The sequence below is a fragment of the Ursus arctos genome, unplaced genomic scaffold, assembly GCF_023065955.2.
Source record: "Ursus arctos isolate Adak ecotype North America unplaced genomic scaffold, UrsArc2.0 scaffold_1, whole genome shotgun sequence".
NCBI lineage: Eukaryota > Metazoa > Chordata > Mammalia > Carnivora > Ursidae > Ursus > Ursus arctos.
In genome coordinates this window covers 103,733,201-103,753,205 of record NW_026622763.1, presented here as the reverse complement: position 1 = coordinate 103,753,205, position 20,005 = coordinate 103,733,201, and the positions used below count along the sequence as shown (strand labels likewise).

Sequence of the window (20,005 nt, the reverse complement as noted above, 5' to 3'; positions counted from 1 at the left end):
GAGAACAAGCGTACTTGACTGATGTTGTGTGGAGATTTATGTTGTATTGACCCCGACTGAACTCCTCTTAGAGACCCAGAAACGACAGGCAGGAACGTGATCCCTCCTATGGCTCCCAAGATGCTTCCAGGGACCCTATCTAAGGGTTTCCACGTCCTTGGCTTGCTTGGCTTCCCCTGTGGGTCTCCACTGTTGTTCCAGTGAGTGGCTTGAGGCAGGAAGAGGAGGGCTTCGGTGTCTGACCTGGGTGACATTTGCTCTAATATTGACTTTACTATTGTCACTAAAAGGTTTAAAAAATGAGTGTATCATCTGTTATGATTTGAATCGTCCCACCCATAGTCCGAGATATGTCCAAGTCCTAAGTCCCAGTCCCTTAGAATGTGACCTGATTTGGAAGCAGGGTCACTGCAGATATAATTACTTAAGATGAGGTTGTGCTGGAGTGGGATGGGCCCTTAATCCAAGTGTGTTACACACACACACACACACACACACACACACACACACAGAGCCACGTGGAGACAAACACACAAAGAAGAAGGCCATGAGAAGCAGGAGCAGGGATTGGAATGATGTTGCCACAAGCCGAGGAATTCCCGGGGCCACCAGCAGCTAGAAGAAGCAAGGAAGGATCCTTCCCTGGGAACTTCAGAGAGAGTGAGAGCCTGCTGACACCCTGATTTGGACTCTAGGCTCACCCGTCCAGTCGTACAGCCCCATCCAAAGTCTTGCTCCTGCAGGAAGAAGAAAGGAGGCGGTCAGGGTAGGGGTGGAAAAATATTCCCTTCTTCTCTTCTGGGCTCTTTGTATGGTCTAATAATGAAAAGGATATGAGACAGATTAGCAGGAGGAAAACAAACACAAATTTAAGAACACGTTTGCCTCCTGTATCCATCAGAGGCCCCAGGAGAGCTGAGTAGCTCCCTAAAGTGGCCCAAACCATCACCCCCTGAAATACCATCTTTAGCTAAAGACCAAAGAAGATATGGGGGATGATGGGGAAAAGCCCAATAAACAAGGGTAAGGCTGTTTTGCAGATGAAAGTCCTTGCCTTCCCCACTGATAAGAGCTCCTAGAGACTGAGGCGCCCCCTCTTCCTGGTGTAGTCGGGGGACACCCTTACAGTGGAGATTTCCTTTGTAAATGTTAAATGTCTCTTACAGAAGGGTAACCTTCTACTCAATTTCCAGAGCTTCACTATGTCTGCAGTTTCTGAAAAATAACCAGCTTAAAGCAATCCCCATGCCCAAGAGACACATTTTGGGGTGGCCAATTCTGTGCCCCTTGACTGGACTCGGGTACGTGGCAAGAGGCTACTGTCGTAGTTCAGGAGGAGGGGATCAAGGGCTGCGTGAAGGCAGTGGGGGCGCGAGCAGAGAGGTGGGGTGGTCAAAGGGCCAGCACCTCGGATGTGGTGGGTGATCGGGGCCAGTAGAGAAGGAGTCTAGCATGGCTGGCTTGGGGGTGTGGTCGATGGTCTTCTGTTACTGAACTGGGGAGGCATGCAGAAGGAGGAGGAGGATGGGGAGGAGGTCTGTTGTGAAAGCTGGCAAGCTGCATAAAATTTATGCAGCTGACGGAAACACCCAGAACGGCTCTATGCTTCGGTATCTCTGAGAAGTATTTGTTTGTCTTTCTGCAGCTGTACTCAAGCTGGGAACCATGGGGCTGCCCTGACTCCTTCTCTGCTGACCCTCAGGGGGCCTGTGATGCCCTTCAGATCATCTGCAGGCCTCCCAGGAGCAGGAGGCCTGGCACAACTCAAGATGGGCTGTCAAAGTTAGCACGCAGGGGTTCTGTGGAGGGAGAGCAAGAATCTGCTGGGTCCCTGGGGCACCGAGCAGGGTCAGGAGGCACAGGGCTCCCGAGGGGGGTGGCAGTGGAGGCTGCTCCTCCCAGTTTCACTCACCAGGAGCCAAGCCCCAAGCCAAGAACTTCATCCAAATGGACACTTACAAGATTGGGAATTTACCTGATTCACCTGCCAAACGCTGACTTTCTGCCAATTGACATGTTCCCCATTAATTAGTCTTCCTAATAACAACGTGTCCTACAGTGCTTGCAAGAGAGCATGTCTGGGGTAAAGAATTTTTCCTTGTTCTGGGTAAGAGATATCCCCAAACTCATCACTTAGTGAACAAAGGGGGATCGTCATTGACGTGTCAACAGGGCCCTTGGAGCAGGAACCAGCAGCAAGGTAGTGCAATTATGCAATGAATTGTAAGTGCGTCCAAATCAACCGGACTCATTTAAATGGCTCCTAGCCCACATTTTCTAAAGTTTATAACACACTCTTAACAATCACAATGGTCTTCTCAAGTGCAGTGGCCTCGTGGGTTGTTACAGTTGAATTGGGTTTTCCCAAAAGATGTTCAAGTCCTAACTCCCAGTGCCTGCAAATGTGACCTTATCTTGAAACACGGTCTTTGCTGATGATCAAATTAAGATGAGGTCATTGTGCAGGAGAGTGCTAATTCAGTATGACTGGTGTCCTTAGTAAGAGGAATATTTGGCCGCAGAGACCAACAGGCATAGAGGGAGATCACATAGGGGGCCAGGGCGAGAGGAGGGCAGAGGGCTGTCCATCTACAAGCCAAGGAGAGAGGCTAGGAACAGCTCCTTCCTTCATGGACCTATGAAGGAACCAACCCTGCCTATATCTTGACTTCAGACTTATAACCTCCAGAACAGTGAGATAATCGCCTGTTGTTTATGCCACGCACTTTTTCTATAGTGCTTTGCTGCAGCTCCCCTAGTGAACAGACGCATGGGTGATCTCAAAATTTGAATTCTTAGAATACATCATTCCAGTATCTGCACTAGAAAAGTCTAATGGCTGTACGACTGGACGATCAATGATATGTGAGTGAAAGGAAGCATACAGGCCTGCTGGAGTTTGCAGTCAGGGGGGAAAGAACACACCTCTGCTGAGCAAAGGTGGACAGGATGGTGGGAGATGAAAGGAAAGTTGAATTTAGGTCACAAGCCATCGTGGTATGGCCATGCCAACCAGCCAGGCTTGCATCCCACAGCCTGCTGTCTTGGGGGTGTCCTCCATGGGGAGTCTGGTAACAGCGATTTCTTACCCTGGCTGAGGATCAGAATCATCAGAATGCTTGTCCCCGATGCAGACGGTGGGCCGGAGACGTGCGTGTGAGCAGACGCTCTCCAGGGAGTTGGCTGTCCCGTGCAGGAACGGGGGCTGACGTTCTGCAGTGAATAAGGCACAACCTTGCTTCTGTGAAAGAAACCGCAGCTCTAAAGTAGTGAGCTCTGAGGAGGGCCTCCATCTGCTACAGGCTATTTCTGGAATCTTGTGACTCTCTGTTAATTTATTTAATCATTAATTTGGTATTTCATAAAACTGGCATGTTTCCTTTTTTCTCCAATTATAAAGCACTGCTATTCTCTGTGCATTCCTAAATTCTTTGCAGAGACAATTAACATCATTTATTTAACATGAATCTAGATGGAGGTGGAATCAATCAAACCTGAATGCCTGCTGTGTTTTATGAACCTTACTTCAGCGTAAAGTAATGAGAAGCATCACGATGACACCTTGAGAATAGTCACTTAACGAAGGAATGATGTTCTCATGTCACATCTTGGTTTTCTCACTTTCTAAATAGAAGCCATGGTAACCAGGCTGTGTTGCTCTGGGCAAGATTAAGCTGAATTTATTAAGCAATACCCCAAAACTGATGTACATGTTGCAACAAGTGGAGAGTACTTGTTAAAAATTTAATAATGGATATTTTGGAACAAAATAAAGAAAAAATCAGGTCAAGATGACAAAGTCCAAAATTGGAAATCGTGTCCGAGGTGCAGCATGATGCAGCAGAAGGAGACAGGAGTTTGGAGTAAAAAAATCAGGTTCGCATCCCAATTCCAGCCAAGCTTCAAATTTATCTGGTAATTATCTTAGCATTTATAAAAATAAGAATAGTATGGACTAAATCAGAAAATGTGAGATTGTGTAGCATAATACTAGCCTCAGAGTATCTGTATTGGATTTCAGTTTCTTTTATTATTAAAAAGAATAAGCACCTCTTACAAGAGTAGCAGCTATTTTGGGGACATACCGAGAATGACCCTTCATTAGCATCATGGGTTGCTAATCTTCCAGAAATGTGATGACAGTTTTCTGACATCCAGACCTTTACCAACCCAGCTGTGGTCTGTGGACCACCAGCGTGACATGCCCTGGGAGCTAGTAGGGCTACAGAATCTTTGGTCCCACCCCAGACGCACTGGACCAGAACTGCATTAGATCTCCAGCTGGACTATATGCCCATTAGTGCTGGGAAGTGCTGCCCCTGACTCCTGAGGATGGAGGAGGTTAAGGGGTGTTTTGTTGGCTCATGGAAACAGAAGTGTATGTATATAAATACATATGTATATATATGTATATATAAGAGAATGTAATATAGTATAATAACATAACATAACATAACATAACATAACATAACATAACATAATGCATCCTACCATTTCTAATTTGGTGAAATGCTCATCTTTTTAAAAAGCAAATGGATTCTTGAAAGTTGGCTGAATAGTGGCAGTGCAGTTTTTAGATCTTCTTAAACCCCACATATAAACAGAGTATCTGGGTAGTAAAACCAAAATGGATAGACAACATTTACAACAAAGTTAATTGCAAGGTAGTCCTATAATCTCCAAATTTCAGTCGGTGGGCACATATTACCAGTAGCTACAAGATCTAGCTATTATCAGCATCGATGGGGGATGAAGCAGAGTGAGGGAACAAGTTGTCCAATGGACCTTAGATAAGGAGAAGCTACAGAATGGCCCACATATATTCCCTGGAAAGCATGGTAGGTCAATTTGAGAAGAGCAGATTAAATTAGACCATTTACCCCCACTGTAATCGTGATAAATGCCTGAACCCTTGGTAGGGCTAGGCTAGTCTTTATGAACACTTGGAAATGACCAGCAGGAGCACCCCTTCAGGATAGGGTCTCCTATGTAGACTAGAAACTGCTGGAGAAGAACCAAACTGAGCAAGAGAAGGACACAGGCAAGACGGAGAAAGATCATTTAGATAAAAACAGGGAGAAAACAAAGCCAGAAAAATCTCAGAAAAGAAACCCCTATATATACTTTTAATACCTATATAACAATTCTGGAAACTGAGGATAAATAAATTTCCACAAAGGTAAGCAACAGAAAAGAATCAAGATCAAATTCCATACAAAGTGACTGTAAGAAAAAAAGATTACAAAGCAGAATACCATCCTTGTCCACTTAAAAAAAGAAACTAAAAATAACTAATCAAAACTTTGGCTTGCTTTTTCAAAATGAGCTTGAAGATATTAAGGAAATGACACAAGACATGAATTAGAAGAGCTCAGAAGGAGGTAAAATAGTTTAAGAAAGAGAAATAAGAAGAAAAATTGTTTGGTTATGAAGACAAAACTAGAAGAAAAATGAGAGCAAATGAAATGAGCAGCAATGCCTTATGAAAAATGGAAAGGGAAGGGGGAAATTTTCAAGCAAAAAAGAAATGAGATGTTAACTAGACTTACGGTGGAGGTCACTTTTCAATATATACATAAATGGAGTGATCGTCTTGTGTACCTGAAACTAATACAGTGTTCTATGTCAGTTCTCTCTCTGTATGAAAAAAGAAAAAGAAATGAAGAAAGCAGAAGTATTAGAGAGAATGTGGCCAACAGTGAAGACAGGCAAATAGGATCCAAACTACGGGTGACCGGAGTCTGGAAAAAGACACACTACAGCTTAGTGCCAGTAACGATATTCAGGAAAAATGGCTTGAGACTCAAAAATACACATTTGAAGCTACGTATTCAAAGGAATCCCTGGGTGCTGAGACTATCAATACAGAACACCCAACCCCAAGACATTCTAATACAATCACTGGACTTGAAAGAAAAAGAAAAAAAAAAAAAGAAAAAGAAAGAAAGAAAGAAAGAAAGAAAGAAAGAAAGAAAGAAAGAAAGAAAGAAAGAAAAGAAAGAAAGAAAGAAAGAAAAAGAGAAACTCTTTGGGCCAACGAGGCAGAGGGCGGACTTGATTTAATAGGGAAAGAAGAGCGTGCATCGTTAGACTTTTTACTGTATTGGTTTGCGCCCGAAGAGAATGGGAGTGAGGTGTGTAATATGCTCCAGGGAAGAAATGAGAAGGTAGGGTTCTACATCCAACAAACTGCCATCAGGTCAAAAGGGCCTGATGAGCTCTTATCAGCAGGAAAGGCTTTGGGGACAGCTGTTCCCGTGAGCCCTTCCGAGGAAAGCCACTGTAGAATGGCTTTCATGCCACCAGAGTGCCAGGTCACGGCTCTGGTGGCGGGCTCTGACCACCCACCAGCTCCGGGATGAAGGCTAGGTGAAGGTTGGAAGGGAGAGTACGCCGTGTAACATCTCTGAGTTCTGACCACTAGGATACAGCACAGCTTTTGGAAAGGGAGGATATTTTTTGTCGTTTTCAGCCATTCTTACTGGTGGCGTCATTGTTAGCGTTATCAGTTGTATGGATGAGAAGGGATAAAGCAGTCGGGTAATTATAGAGTATTCTGTCGGTCATACCCCGTGTTTTGAGAATGTGGATTCTTGGGATGGAAGGTGGGATAAGCAGGCATCATACAGGAGATGAAGTAAAAACCCTTGAGTCCTGAGTTGAAATTTAACTTATCAGCATGGACTCAACAGGTGTTTTTCACGTGTGTGTGTACATGCGTGTGCACACACGTGCTCCAGACTATGAGACAGTCTGCAGAGTGAGAGCCCTGAATTTTTCAGTAGATACACTTTAAGGAAGAAAGAGAATGGCAGGGAAAACTATTGATTAAGAGAAATACCAAGTTTTTAAAAATGGGTAAAACCTAGGGGCGCCTGGGTGGCGCAGTCGTTAAGCGTCTGCCTTCGGCTCAGGGTGTGATCCCAGCGTTATGGGATCGAGCCCCACATCAGGCTCCTCCCCTGGAAGCCTGCTTCTTCCTCTCCCACTCCCCCTGCTTGTGTTCCCTCTCTTGCTGGCTTTCTCTCTCTCTCTCTCTGTCAAATAAATAAATAAAATCTTTAAAAAGAAAATGGGTGAAACCTAAACTGTAGCGTCTAAGATACACATCGGATGGTATTCGGTAAAGAAATGTAAGAAAGTTTTTGCTACAGAAACGGGGGTAATGGTCACTTTTGGCAGGAGGGAGGGTGTGCGCAGGGATGGCATGCTGCCGTGGGGACTCGGGGGGTGGCAGCCAAGCTCTGTTTCTTACTCTGGATGGTGGTTACAGGTTCGTCTCATAGTAAGTAGTTCACTGGATTGCACACTTGCTTAGTGTGGATGCCTGGATCTGTGCTTTTCTACTGTGAAAGGTAAAAAGGTGAACCTAAACGAATACTGCCAAAGTCCCCTGAATGGTTAATCCTGCTAGTAGTCTCGAGTGTGTCAGTCATCGCAGAGAAGCAGGTGCACAGTGTGGGATAGTCTCGAAACCAGTATTTCCATTTCCCCCGAGCCTCTGCGCGTTAGGTGACCTTAGGCCCCTCCAAACATCAGTTTTATCATGGGCGGAGTGCACACAGTATTACTAATCCATAATTCATTGGGATGCGGAGGCTCAAATGAGAGAATGAGTGTGCACGTTCTTTGTAAGCTGCAAACAAACAATGAGTGAAATGAATGAAACATATGAAACAAAGGTCCTCATTATTGCTGTGAGCGCGAGGATGGTGAGTCCCCACACCAGTGATTTTTCTGGCTGGTGTTGTGCTGGCTGGTACGCCCCCTCCCCCAGCCCTCTAATGCATACCTCGTATGTGGGCCAGGTACTGTACCCCTCTTGGAAGAGGCCAGCCGAGCAGGTAATTCATAAGGAGGCTCTGCCTTGTTATAAACTTTAAGGGAGTAAAAGTTCCATGAAAACTTACATTTCTTGGCCTGCCACAATTCCTACCTATAAATCTTGTGATATTTATCAACTTTCACCTTTGTTCTAGGCCCTGAGCAAGTACCTGAGTCCATCAGTGGAAAGAAAATATTTCTCTGTTCTTGGGAGCTTATATTTTAGCAAGGGCAGACAGACAAAAAACCTAGTAAGTAAGGGAAGTATATGAAATACTTGAAGGTGGTAAGGATGAGGGAAGACAGGGAAAGTAGTTTAGGGATCAAGGGATTAGGAGTGTGAAGGTGGGGGCAGAGGCTGCAATTTTGTCTTGAGAGAGCAGGTTGGCTTGATTGAAAAGGTGGCCTTTGAGTAAACACAAGAAGAAGGTGAGGGCCTGTGTCAGGTGTTTATTTTGGAGAGCAGCATTCCAGTGCAAAGGCCCTGTGGCAGCTCCACGCCAGGCCTATCAGGGGGACAATAGGGAGGCCAGTGCGGCTGGCCTGAAGTGAGTATGGGGGAAACAGAAGGAGTTGAGGCCAAGAAGGGGACCAGATCACACGGGGCTGGTGAGGCTGTCGGAAAGATCGCAGGGCTTAACTTTCTGCTAAGGAAAATGGGGAGCCGTGCCGGATGAGGAGAGGAAGAGGAGGAACGTGATGGGATTTTGGTGAAAGGACCCCCTGGACTGTGGGGGCCAGGGTGGAAGCAAAGAGACAGTTACAAGGATTGGGGTGGGGTTGAGCAAGAGACGAGGGCGGCTTGAGCTAGGATGGTCCTGGCTGAGTTGGGGCAGGGTTGGCAGGGGCTCCCTCTTAAGCAAGTGAAGGCATCTGGGGAGGCGGGGTGTTGCTCCCTGGCAGGGGTGTGCAGCCTTTGCTCCTGCAGACTGTCGTCTTCCTTGCTGGTCACTCCCAAGTGGGAGCTGTTCGGTTCATCTCCGATTTTGATGGGTATCGGGCCTTTGTACATGAGCCTGGCTCCCTGAATGGTCCCCCTCACACCTCAGAGCAACAGAAGTTCCTCTTCTCCGAGCAGCTCTGCCTTTCCCGTCAGTGTCTCACTCCTTTCTCTCCTTCTGGAATTTTCCAGAAGACCTTGCTGGTCTTCTTCGGAGGCCTTTTGTCTGGTTAGTTTGCTGATGCCAGGCTTGAGGCACACACGCGTGTGCACATCTGTGATAAATTCCTGTGTTATCTTGCCCCTCTAATTGTGACAAGCCCCGGCAAGATTGTTAGCTAATTAGAGAAGATCTTCATTATAGCCACGGACGTTATAATTACACTGTAATCCTTCCCCAGCCATAAACTCTTCCAACGTGAAAGGCTAATACTTGTGGATTTACTTCAGATTTTCCTATCAAGGTAAATCCTGAGCCACTATCTAAATAGCTAAACTGTTCACCATGAGACCTTGGGCTTCTACCAACGCGTCTGCGTTTGCTTGTCATTCCTCGCATAACTTTCTACGTGCTCACTATGTCTCCAGAGGATTCGTCTTACTGTTCTTTTTGAGATGCACGGTAACATTTGGTGCTTATGCTTCACCCTTTCCTTTCATTGCCTGCCAACTCAGTAATGTAATATTTTAAAAATTATACATTTACTCAACTTTGGATAAAGATGAAGTACGATCTCTAAACTCATGACTCAAATGAGTGGGTGGCGAAGGTGTGCTCCAAGCTGTCAGGATTCGGGTTTAGTTAAATGAAAACCTTGTCATTAAACATTAGTTTAACTTATTTTTTTAAAAAAAGGTCTGAGATTCATAGGGTCCAGAGTTCCAGAGATGAGAAAGGTATAGGGGGAAAAGGGTGTCTCCCTTCTCACCTGTCCTCAGCCATCCGGCTTCTCTTCCCAGAGGCACCTGCCTGCGTCACGTTCCTGGATGACTCCCCGGGGTGCGCGGTGCACGTGTATAACGTGAAGGCCCTCAGTCCGTCTGGTCGAGGTGGGGGTAGCAGTGTTGCTGAACATTTATTTGATGGCAAACGTAGGCATAATTCCTTAAATAAAGAGAAAAAAAAAAACCCAAGAAGACACAAGGCCACTTCTACGAGTAGTGTGACAAAATTGCATCAATATTCATTTTATTCAGAACCCTGTTTTTTAAAATTTTTCTTACTGATAGCTTAGTCAACAGTAGACCAGCCTGAATGCTCACCTTAGCACGTCAGACATCGTTTCTCCCCCAAATGATCTGGGAAAAAAAGCAATGTATCTGCCCATTGAGAATAAAAACAGGTATAATTTCCCGAGGGCTTTCCCCCTGTTAGAGTGTTTGAGTCCCACAGCTGACATGCTGAGGCCGCTAGTATGAACCCTACTCTTTGGACGAGGGAGCCGACAGAGCAGGTATGACCTGGCCTTGGAACCGGGCATCTTCGCTCTCCACACTGTCTAGGAAGGGGTGGGGATTCCCAGGACTATAACCAGTGTTCAGGAGGTCGCGCAGAGTTTATTTTCCTTTAAAGCAAGGAGGCTCATGTCCACCCAGACTGACGGCTGAGGGAAGAAAAACCATTTCGATCATGGGGCGTTTTGCAAAGTGAGAGGCCTGGGTGGTTTTGTTTGGGGGGAATCATTTCCGTTGCAAGGTTTTCCACTGTCCTCTCCCACTTACTGCCTGATTAGCCCTTGTCACAATCCGTCCCGGATGTTTGGGAAGTCCAGCTGAGCTCCCAGCTCGCCAGTGAGTGTCTGCGTCGGCACTGGGGAGTCCGTTCCTCCTGGTGATGAAATAGAGGTAGAAGAGAAAGTCCAGCTGCCATCGTTCCAGAACAGCAGAGAGATTTCTCCCGGTCGATTGGCAGGGGCTGGACTGGGCGGAAGCTGCAGACTGGACAGATCAGCATCCTGCACGCTTCGGGGTATTTCCTGCGTGCGGGACACGCGTCTATTTGCAAGGTTCAGCGGATCAAAACCGGGACATCAGCGTTGGTGCATTTACAGCATCAAACCCTCCGGAGTGCATCTCCTGCCCCAACGGGGTCCTTCATGAACTGGGATCCCACCCAGGATCACACCCCGCATCCCGTGGCTGTGCCTTCTCCGTTTCGTTCATTCTGTTCCTCCTCTTTCTCTGACCTTGACATTCCTGAAAGGTCCAAGCCTCTCACTTGTTCAGTGCCTCCCAATTTACGTCTGCCTTATGCTTCCTCATGGTTTGATTCGGGAGACGCGGTTCTGACAAGATTGTCCCCGAAGGGACGCATTGTCTTCCCCGCCTATCACATCCGAAGGCTCCGTGGGTGGCGGACGCCAATGCTGGGAGGTCGGCTCTCCCACTGCTGGGTTAAGATGATGTTTGCCAGGTTTCTCCGCTGTATTTTTTTTTTTTTTTAAGATTTTATTTATTCATTCGACAGGATAGAGACAGCCAGCGAGAGAGGGAACACAAGCAGGGGGAGTGGGAGAGGAAGAAGCAGGCTCATAGCGGAGGAGCCTGATGTGGGGCTCCATCCCATAACGCCGGGATCACGCCCTGAGCCGAAGGCAGACGCCCAACCGCTGTGCCACCCAGGCGCCCCTACTCCGCTGTATTTTTAATTAAGACATATGATGAATTTCTTGGTTAATAAGTAAGGGAGATACTTTGAGACCACGTGAATATGTTATATCTCATCAGACTCCACCCCTCCAGATTCAGCATCTGTTGATGATTTTTGCCTAAACCGATTATTATTATTTAGTTGCCAAAGAGCGGTTTTCCAATCCCATGATCTTCGGGATTTGTTAGCTGGCGTTCTACTGTAAGAGAGAGCCTCTCCTTCTTTTTTACTGATTAAACAATTACTAATTAATAGATATAATAGATTTGTATTTTAGTCAAAGAGTTGTGACCTCTTACTATCATTTTAAAATTTATTTATTTGAGAGACAAAGAGCGAGCATGGGCACATAAGCCGGGGCGGGGAGGGAGAAGCAGGCTCCCTGCTGAGGGGGGAAATGGACGTGGGGCTCGATCCCAGGAGTCCAGGATCATGAATTGAGCCAAAGGCAGATGCTTAACCGACTGAGCCACCCAGGTGCCCCTTTTACTATCATTTTCTTTTGATGCCCAAATTGTCCCAGATTTGGCCAATGGAAGCCCCTTCAAAGCAGCTCTGTGTCCTTTCGACATGACCCCGTCATTCCTTGAGCACCTCCATGTTTTTTGGCACAATGACTTGTCTTGCATTTCCCCTGCCACTGTCCTGGAGTCCACTGTTCTTAGTGGATGGTCACTGAGTTACTGGAAGAGGCACGTTAAAATCTCCCTCTATGACAGTGAATATTTTTGTTTCTTTCTATAGCTCTGTCCATTTTGGTTCTATTTGTAAGGTCTGTTAACAGGTACATCTTCCTGGTACATCCTCGTACTTGCAGCTTTATGTAGTAACCTTGTTTCCACTAACATTTTTTGCCTTAAGTTTTAGTTATCTGTTATTGAATAAATATCCTCATTTATTTTGTGTTTAATATTTTCTGGATACATCTTTTTCTTTTTCTTTTTTTTTTTTTAAGATTTTATTTATTTATTTGACAGAGATAGAGACAGCCAGCGAGAAAGGGAACACAAGCAGGGGGAGTGGGAGAGGAAGAGGCAGGCCCCCAGGGGAGGAGCCTGATGTGGGGCTCGATCCCAGAACGCCGGGATCACGCCCTGAGCCGAAGGCAGACGCTAAACCGCTGTGCCACCGAGGCACCCCTGGATACATCTTTTTCAAACTTCTACTTGCAGTCTCTTTGTAGCCAGCTAATTTAGTGTGTGTCTTATAAAAAAGAGGTCTCTGGATTAAAAAAGAAAATTCAGTTTGATCTAAAAACACAATTTGATATATTTTTTAAAACTGACATATCCAGTCCCTTTAAAATATTGTAGTAATTGATATATCTGGATTTATTTCTAACATCTTCATTTGTGTTTTCAATTTTTCTGATTTTTCTGTTTTCCCTCCTTTCTTGCTTGCTTTGAATTTACCAGTAATTGCTTATTCTATTTCATTGCTTCCCCTGTGCTAGTTTGCTGTTCATCTTATTTCTGTTCTCTTCACGTTTATTCTAGAAATTAATTTTAATACGAATATCTAATCTCTAAAAATCTTGACCACTATAAGGGCACCAGAATAGTTTAACCCTAATTAGTCCCCTCCCATGACGTATTATGCATTTTAGCTCTATCTTTTTAAAAACATTTAATCCCCCAAGAAATTATTATTATTCTTTCATTGTAGTCAATTTTGTTTAGATTTGTCTCTCTCTGTCAGTGCCCTTGCCCATCACTCTTCCTCATTTCACACCATCAATGTGCAATTACTTGCCTTTTGCCTGAACTATATCCGTTCTATTTTCTTCTAGTGAAGTTCTGTTGGTACTAAACTCTCTCAGTTTTTCATTATCGGAAAATGACCTTATTTTGTCCTCATTCCTGAAAGCCATTTTTTTCCCTCCCACAGGATTTAAAATTTTATTTGACTGCTATTTTCTCTCAGTTTATTGAAGACATCATTCTACTGCCTTCTAGCTTTTTTTAAAAAAAAAGTTATTATTGCTGTTGAGAAATCAGCTGTCTCCCCAGTTTGTCATCCTTTTCAAGGCAGTTGGCTTTTATTTCTTTGTCTGTGGTGTACCAAAAATTGCACTATTTGTTAGGTGTGGATTTCTTTTTATCCAACCTGGCTTGGAATTTGTTCGGCTATTATCTTTTCAAATACTTATAATATTTGATATCTCTTATTTTTTCCCCTATGGAACTGTGATTACCTGCATGTCAATCTTTTTACTGCATCCTCCACATTTCCTGACTTTTCTGATTCTTAGTATCTCCACACTAGAGATTTCTTCCAGCCCATCTTTTAGCTCGCTAATTCTCTCTTTATCTGTGTCTAATTGAATTTTTAATTTGAATTATTGTACTTTTACTTACATAGGTTTAATTTTGTTTTCTAAATCTCCTTGCTCATATCTATAGTCTCTTACACCTAATTCAGACCTTTAATTTTCTTTTATTACCTTAAATTTATTAAACTACTGATTGCATCCACTGTGTCACATGAGTCAAGGGCTGAAGTCTTTGCAGGTCTGACTCAGCAGGTCTGACTCAGCATCCTCAGGTTGAGGGGGCCTGGGTGGCTCAACCGTTAAGCTTCTGCTTTGGCTCTGGTCATGATCCCGGGGTCCTGGGATTGAGCCCCGCATCGGGCTCCCTGCTTTGCGGGAAGCCTGCTTCTCCCTCTCTCACTCCCCTTGCTTGTGTTCCCCCTCTTGCTGTCTCTCTCTGTCAAATAAATAAATAAAATCTAAAAAAAAAAAAAAAAAAAAAGAATCCTCAAGTTGAGGATTCTGCTTTCTCAGGGTCATGTTACCTTGCTTCCTTTTGTGTTTTGTGATTTTGGGGAGTGAGTTGTATTTGTTTTTAAGAGTTCTTTGAGATGTGGCTGCTGGTGGGTGCACCAGAACCAACTTACATGTGCTTCTGCAGACATTTAAGGGGATCAAGGTACCCTAACCTTGACTCTCAGGTTGACCTTCTACACCGTTCAGGGGGTGTGACTTCAGACTTCAAACTATGTGAGGACTGATTTATTGCTGCGGATTTTCAGAGTAGAGGTTTTCCCTTCTTTACCCAGCACCAGTTCTGGAGACAACTTTCTGTCAGTAACCTTTGGTGGGGGCAGCTTTATTGGTAATCTCCCCATACACTTACTGGGTCCTACTTTTATGTATCAAGTGGCGATTCCTCTTCAGTTCTTCCCCTTGAGTACTTCTGGGTTTTTCTCTCCTGTGCACCACATCGTCTGAGCCCACGGGAACCAAGGCTCTAGTTCACCTTGATTTAACCAATGCCCTCCAAGCGAATGTTGGCTTTCCCTTTCTGTTGTATTAGCTTTACAGGGCTGCCGTAATAAATTGCCGCAGATGGAGTCATTTAAAACAGTGACAATTTATTCTCTCACAGTTCTGGAGGCTAGAGGTCTAAAATCAAGATGTTGGCAGGGCCATGGTCTCTCTCAGAAGCCTAGGACAGAATCCTTCCTTGCCTCTCCCCAGGTTCTTGGAGTTGATGACAATCTCTGGTGTTCCTTGGTTGTGATAATAGAACTCCAATCTCCACTTCTCTCTTCATACAGTCATCCTCCCTCTGTGTCTGCGCCTCTCTGTGTCCAAACGTCCCTCTTCTTATAAGGATATCTGTCATTGTGTTAGGACCCACTCTAATCCCGTACGACCTCAGCTTAATTTATGTCTGCAAAGAACTTGCAATACGTTCACATTCACAGGTTCTGGATGGGCATGAAATTTGGGAGATGCTCTTCAACCCAGTTTATGCAGCTGGTACTTTTGCTGGCCCATCAGTTCATTTAAAAAAAAATGTTTGAATCATTTTATCCAGGACGTTTTGCTCCCTCCTCATGATTGGATTGACGATGGAGCCAATTCACCAGTCTCCTACTGTTGTGGATGATGTCAGGTAATAAACTCCTACAGTAGCTTAAGATTCTTTCTCAAGAAAAAGGAGTCTTTGGGAGATCACTTTGGACCCCACGATGGGGATAGCTTCCTAACTGATGAGTCCATTAGGAGGGGCTGTCCCCGCCCTACTCTAGATACCATGTTTTCTACCACCATGCACACCCTGCGAGCATCCCTTTTCAGAGTCTTGTTGGTGACATCACATGTAAGTTCCCCCAGGACATGCAATATGCTGTGCAGAAATAACAAGAGGGAATGAGAAGAGTGAGGAAATTCAAGAGTAAAGGTGAGAGAGAAAGTGCAAAGCAGAATGGCAAAGCAACAAGATAATAATCCTAACTGCATAGCTAACAATGACTAAGGACTTAACATGTGCCAGGCTCTGGTCTACTAAACAGACAGAACAAAAAACAAGTGTCCATTCATTAAAAAGTGTTAAACATCCCTGGAATAAACTGGAAATATGGGTGCAGTTAATTCAGGTTTTCTCATGCAGCCCTTTACATGGTCCTGCAAGCAAATAGGTGTTATTCCTGCAGAAGTGAGCCTCGGCTTCCTGATCAGGGTGGATAAAACAAAACGTGGCAGAACAGTCCCTCTTAGGCCCGAATCCAGTGTGGCTGAGAGCTTTGGGCCACGATAGGTCTTCTCTTTAACTTGAGTCCAACAACGAGAAATTTGCTCAAAGTGAGCTGTCTCTAGAAAGATTGGAACCAAATAGCAATTATTGTAGTCCCGTTATGTAGGAATGAGACATTTGTGTTATTTTTCTACATTAAGAGATGAGGCCTCCTTAGGAAAATTATTTTTTTAAAAAAAGAAAAGACAAAAAAATAGAAAAGAGAACAAGAGCTACATAACATTGGGAAACATTTTGCCAACACAAAAGACAGGAAAAAAGCATTTCTGAGCCTATTTTGAACATGACTTTGTCACTATAGAGAATCATCTCTGGTCTCAGTAAGTGACTAACGCAATCTAGTTATGACTAATGGAAAAACTGTCAGATACGAGATAATTTCGAAGAGCTAAAATGCTATGTTATATCCAGTGGAAACAAATATCTAATTTAGCATATGAAGAGGTGTAAAACTTTTAATTATCAAAAATCAGTTTTTGTTTATTCTACACAGCAGAGCTCCTTTATTTTTTATACTCTTCCTCAATCAACCACACCCATCCTCCCTGGAGCCTTGTGCTCTCCTGGTTAAGGACTTGCAATAATATTAAATGGATCTGAGGTTGTTGTTGATCCTGGCATCATTAATCCTCATGTGAGTGTCTTCTATCAAGAGAATGTGGAGATCACAGCCAATGATCAGGGAAACTGGGCCATCCCAAGGTTTGTGGCCTTTACCAACTCAGAACAATTGGTTGAATGATCAGTAATGGTGCAATGAATCAGACTGCAGTGAAACCCATCAAAACCATTTTATCACTAAGGATTTATATGGATACTTTTGGGTTTACATAGTGGTGGTGATGGCAGTGGTGGTAGTGGTAGTGATGATGATGATGGATGGATGGAGGTGGTAATGGTGATGGTGATGATGGTGATGGTGGTGGTGATGATGGTGGTGGTGGTGGTGGTGGTGATGGTGGTGGTGGTGATAGTAATGGTGGTGGGGGTGATGGTGATGATGGTGGTGGTGGTGATGGTGATGATGATGGTGGTGGTGGTGATGGTGGTCGTGATGATGGTGGTGGTGATAGTAATGGTGGTGATGGTGATGATGGTGGTGGTAATGGTGGTGGTGGTGGCGGTGATGGTGGTGGTGGTGATAGTAATGGTGGTGATGGTGATGATGATGGTGGTGGTGGTGATGGTGGTGATGGTGATGATGGTGGTGGTGGTGGTGATAGTAATGGTGGTGATGGTGATGATGATGGTGGTGGTAGTGATGGTGGTGGTGGTGTTGATGATGGTGGTGGTGATAGTAATGGTGGTGATGGTGATGATGATGGTGATGGTGGTGGTGGTGGTGGTGGTGGTGGTGGGAGCAGTGGTATATGTGAATGACACAAGAAAGCAGTAGTCCCATGTGGAGTACAATGGGGAGAACAAAGTATTCCACCCTGAGAAGTTCTCTTCTACGTTTCTGGAAAAGGTGAAGGAAATTACAGGAGGATCGTTTATAATTTTAGCTTACTTTAATAGCTCTTGGCTGAAACCAGACATAACTTCTGCTCATGGCTTGAACAAAAAGATTGGTGATGAAAGAGTTATATTGATCTTGGATCTTGGAAAGGGCATTTTGATGTGTCTGTCTTCCCTTCAGATGATAGAATATTTTATATCAAATCTTCATCTGGAGAAATCCACTTGGGTGAAGAAGATTTTGACAACTCAATAGTAATCATCTCATTGCCAAGCTCAAGCATTAGGAAGAAAAGCGGGCTGCTACCTGCACACTCTCACTGCAAACACCTATCACGGATAAGATTGAGTCCCTTCTGAAGAGACAGATTCTATATACCCAACCTCAACTTGAAGAATTGAGAGCTCTTTTGTCCACTGGCCTCTGTTGACTAGGTCCTTCAAAATGTCAGGCTCGGTAAGCCTCACATCCATGATATTATTCTGGCAGGCGCTCTTTTTATATATCCAAGAATAAGAAATCTATGCAGGACTTCTCAATGGCAAGATGAGGTCGCCACTCAGGTAAAGTTGTCTAGATCACCATTTTTTCTAGGACAGATCTGAAAATGTTTAGTATGTCTCTTTGCTTGAGGGTCTGACCCTTGGAATGAAAGTCTCTGGTGAAATCATAACTGTCCTGATCTGATGTGTCACCAAGCAGTGCAGATTTTCACTGCTTGTCAGACAGCCAACTGTGTCCACTCACTCAGGTTTATGAAAGAGAGAGAGCAATGATCACTGACAACCTGCTTGATAGTTCATAGCACTCCTCACATTGATGGATACTATGACAACGAGGGCAATGGCAAGCCCAGTGTGTCTGCAGAGTTCAGCACAGGCAAAGAGAACAAGCTCATGGAAGATGAAAGATGTTATTTGAGAAAGGAAGATATTGAGTTCATGGTGCAGGGGGCTAAGGGACACAGGCTGAAGATGAAAAGCACAGAGACAAATGTCTTCCAACAATTCACTCAAATCTTGTGCTTCCATTGAGAATCCACAGTGGAAGATGAAAAACTTTAATACATGTGTAATGAAATCATTAACTGGTGGGGCAAGATTCAGTCTATTGAGGACAGGAGTTTCCAAAAGGAAAAATATGGAGAGCATCACAAGTCTGTCCAGATGGGATCTCAAGGGGGATGCCCCAGGACTTCTGAAGGGCCAGGCTCCTTGTGATAGTTCTGGATCCATTATCAACATGAATAAATTCATATTCTACCCAGCTAGTCAAACATATGAAGAATGTAATTTATTGCCAATTCTGTACAGTGGCAGTGTTTTAGTTATTGTATGAATTCCAGGGCTTCTGATACTTGGATGTCCATTCAGGAAAAGAAAAGAAAACTTTCCCCAGGCCAGGTCTGTAAATGTAAAAGAGTGGAAAATGCAATTCATGTTCTCAAGAATAAATTTCTATTTAAAATCAACACCTTAGAAAAAGAAGAAAATCAGTGCTTCTCCATGTCCTGAATGCACATTAAAAAAATTTAGAGTCTATCAAATTTAAGTTGCTCCAAGTTATTAACCTAAAGTAGACTTGCAGCCCTAGGAGTTAAGGCAAAAGTGTGGTTACATAATTCTCATTGCTAGATACCATTTCATCAGAAGACTGACTTTTTTGGTGGGTTTTAAATTCAGAGAAAAATTTATCTCGTGGATCCTCCTGAAAGGAACATTAAGCAAGTTAATGATTAATGTCTTTGCAAAGTTTTACAGAAAATTCAGAAACGTTTTTCATGGAGATGGTTCTTAAAGGAACCTGAGAGAAAATTGGAGGAAATTCAGACCCAAAGAGAATCAGGTTACTTTAATTCAAGTCAACAAATATTCCTTGAGAAGTTGCTAGATGCTGGGCACTGTGCCAGGTACCAAGACACAGCACTGAGTAATAGATATGCTTCATTTATGTAAAAACTTCAAATTTGTATTATGATGTCTCAGAATTTACATAAAAGGAGCAAAACAAATCAGTGGCAACAAAACCTATTCACCAAGAGAAAATAAGTTAGACTAGAGTAGAAAATTGTGTAGAATGTTAATTTCCCTGTTCTTATTGATTTAAACTTTTGTTGATTTTAACTCTCTTCTTTATTTTTATGAAGTTGAAGTTTTTTCATTTGGGGGGAATTCATGGTTATTTTCATTGTGACTCTGTATCATTTTAAATATTTTTTTTATCAAAATAATGTGTATACATAAATGTGTACATAGTTTAAGCGGTATTATGAGGCATATGATGAAAAAAAAGTCCACTATCCCTCTCTTCCTCACCCCATGTCCACTTCGGAAAGGTGATCAATTTCAACAATTTTAGGTGTCTTATTTTTTCCCGATCTTCCATATTTCTAAATAACAAGGAAATACTGCTCTTGCTTTTGGTTAGTATCTAGTGACTTTCCTCCATGAAAAAGGAGGGTGCCTTGGCTTTCTTACACCAGCCTCTTCTCTACTTCCCTTCCCTTATACTTGCAACATGTCATATTACATTTCTCAGACTGGCATTCTGCATTTATATTATCTTGCCTATATTTTGGTAATATTTAC

At 43.8% G+C, this 20,005-nt stretch overlaps 1 long non-coding RNA gene across 3 annotated transcripts in view; it reads left to right on the top strand.

The window, feature by feature from the left end:
* The window catches only part of LOC123000517 (uncharacterized), a 205,121-nt gene that overhangs the window by 78,595 nt on the left and 106,521 nt on the right, over positions 1–20,005 (top strand). The gene's annotated exons all lie outside the window — the stretch shown is intronic.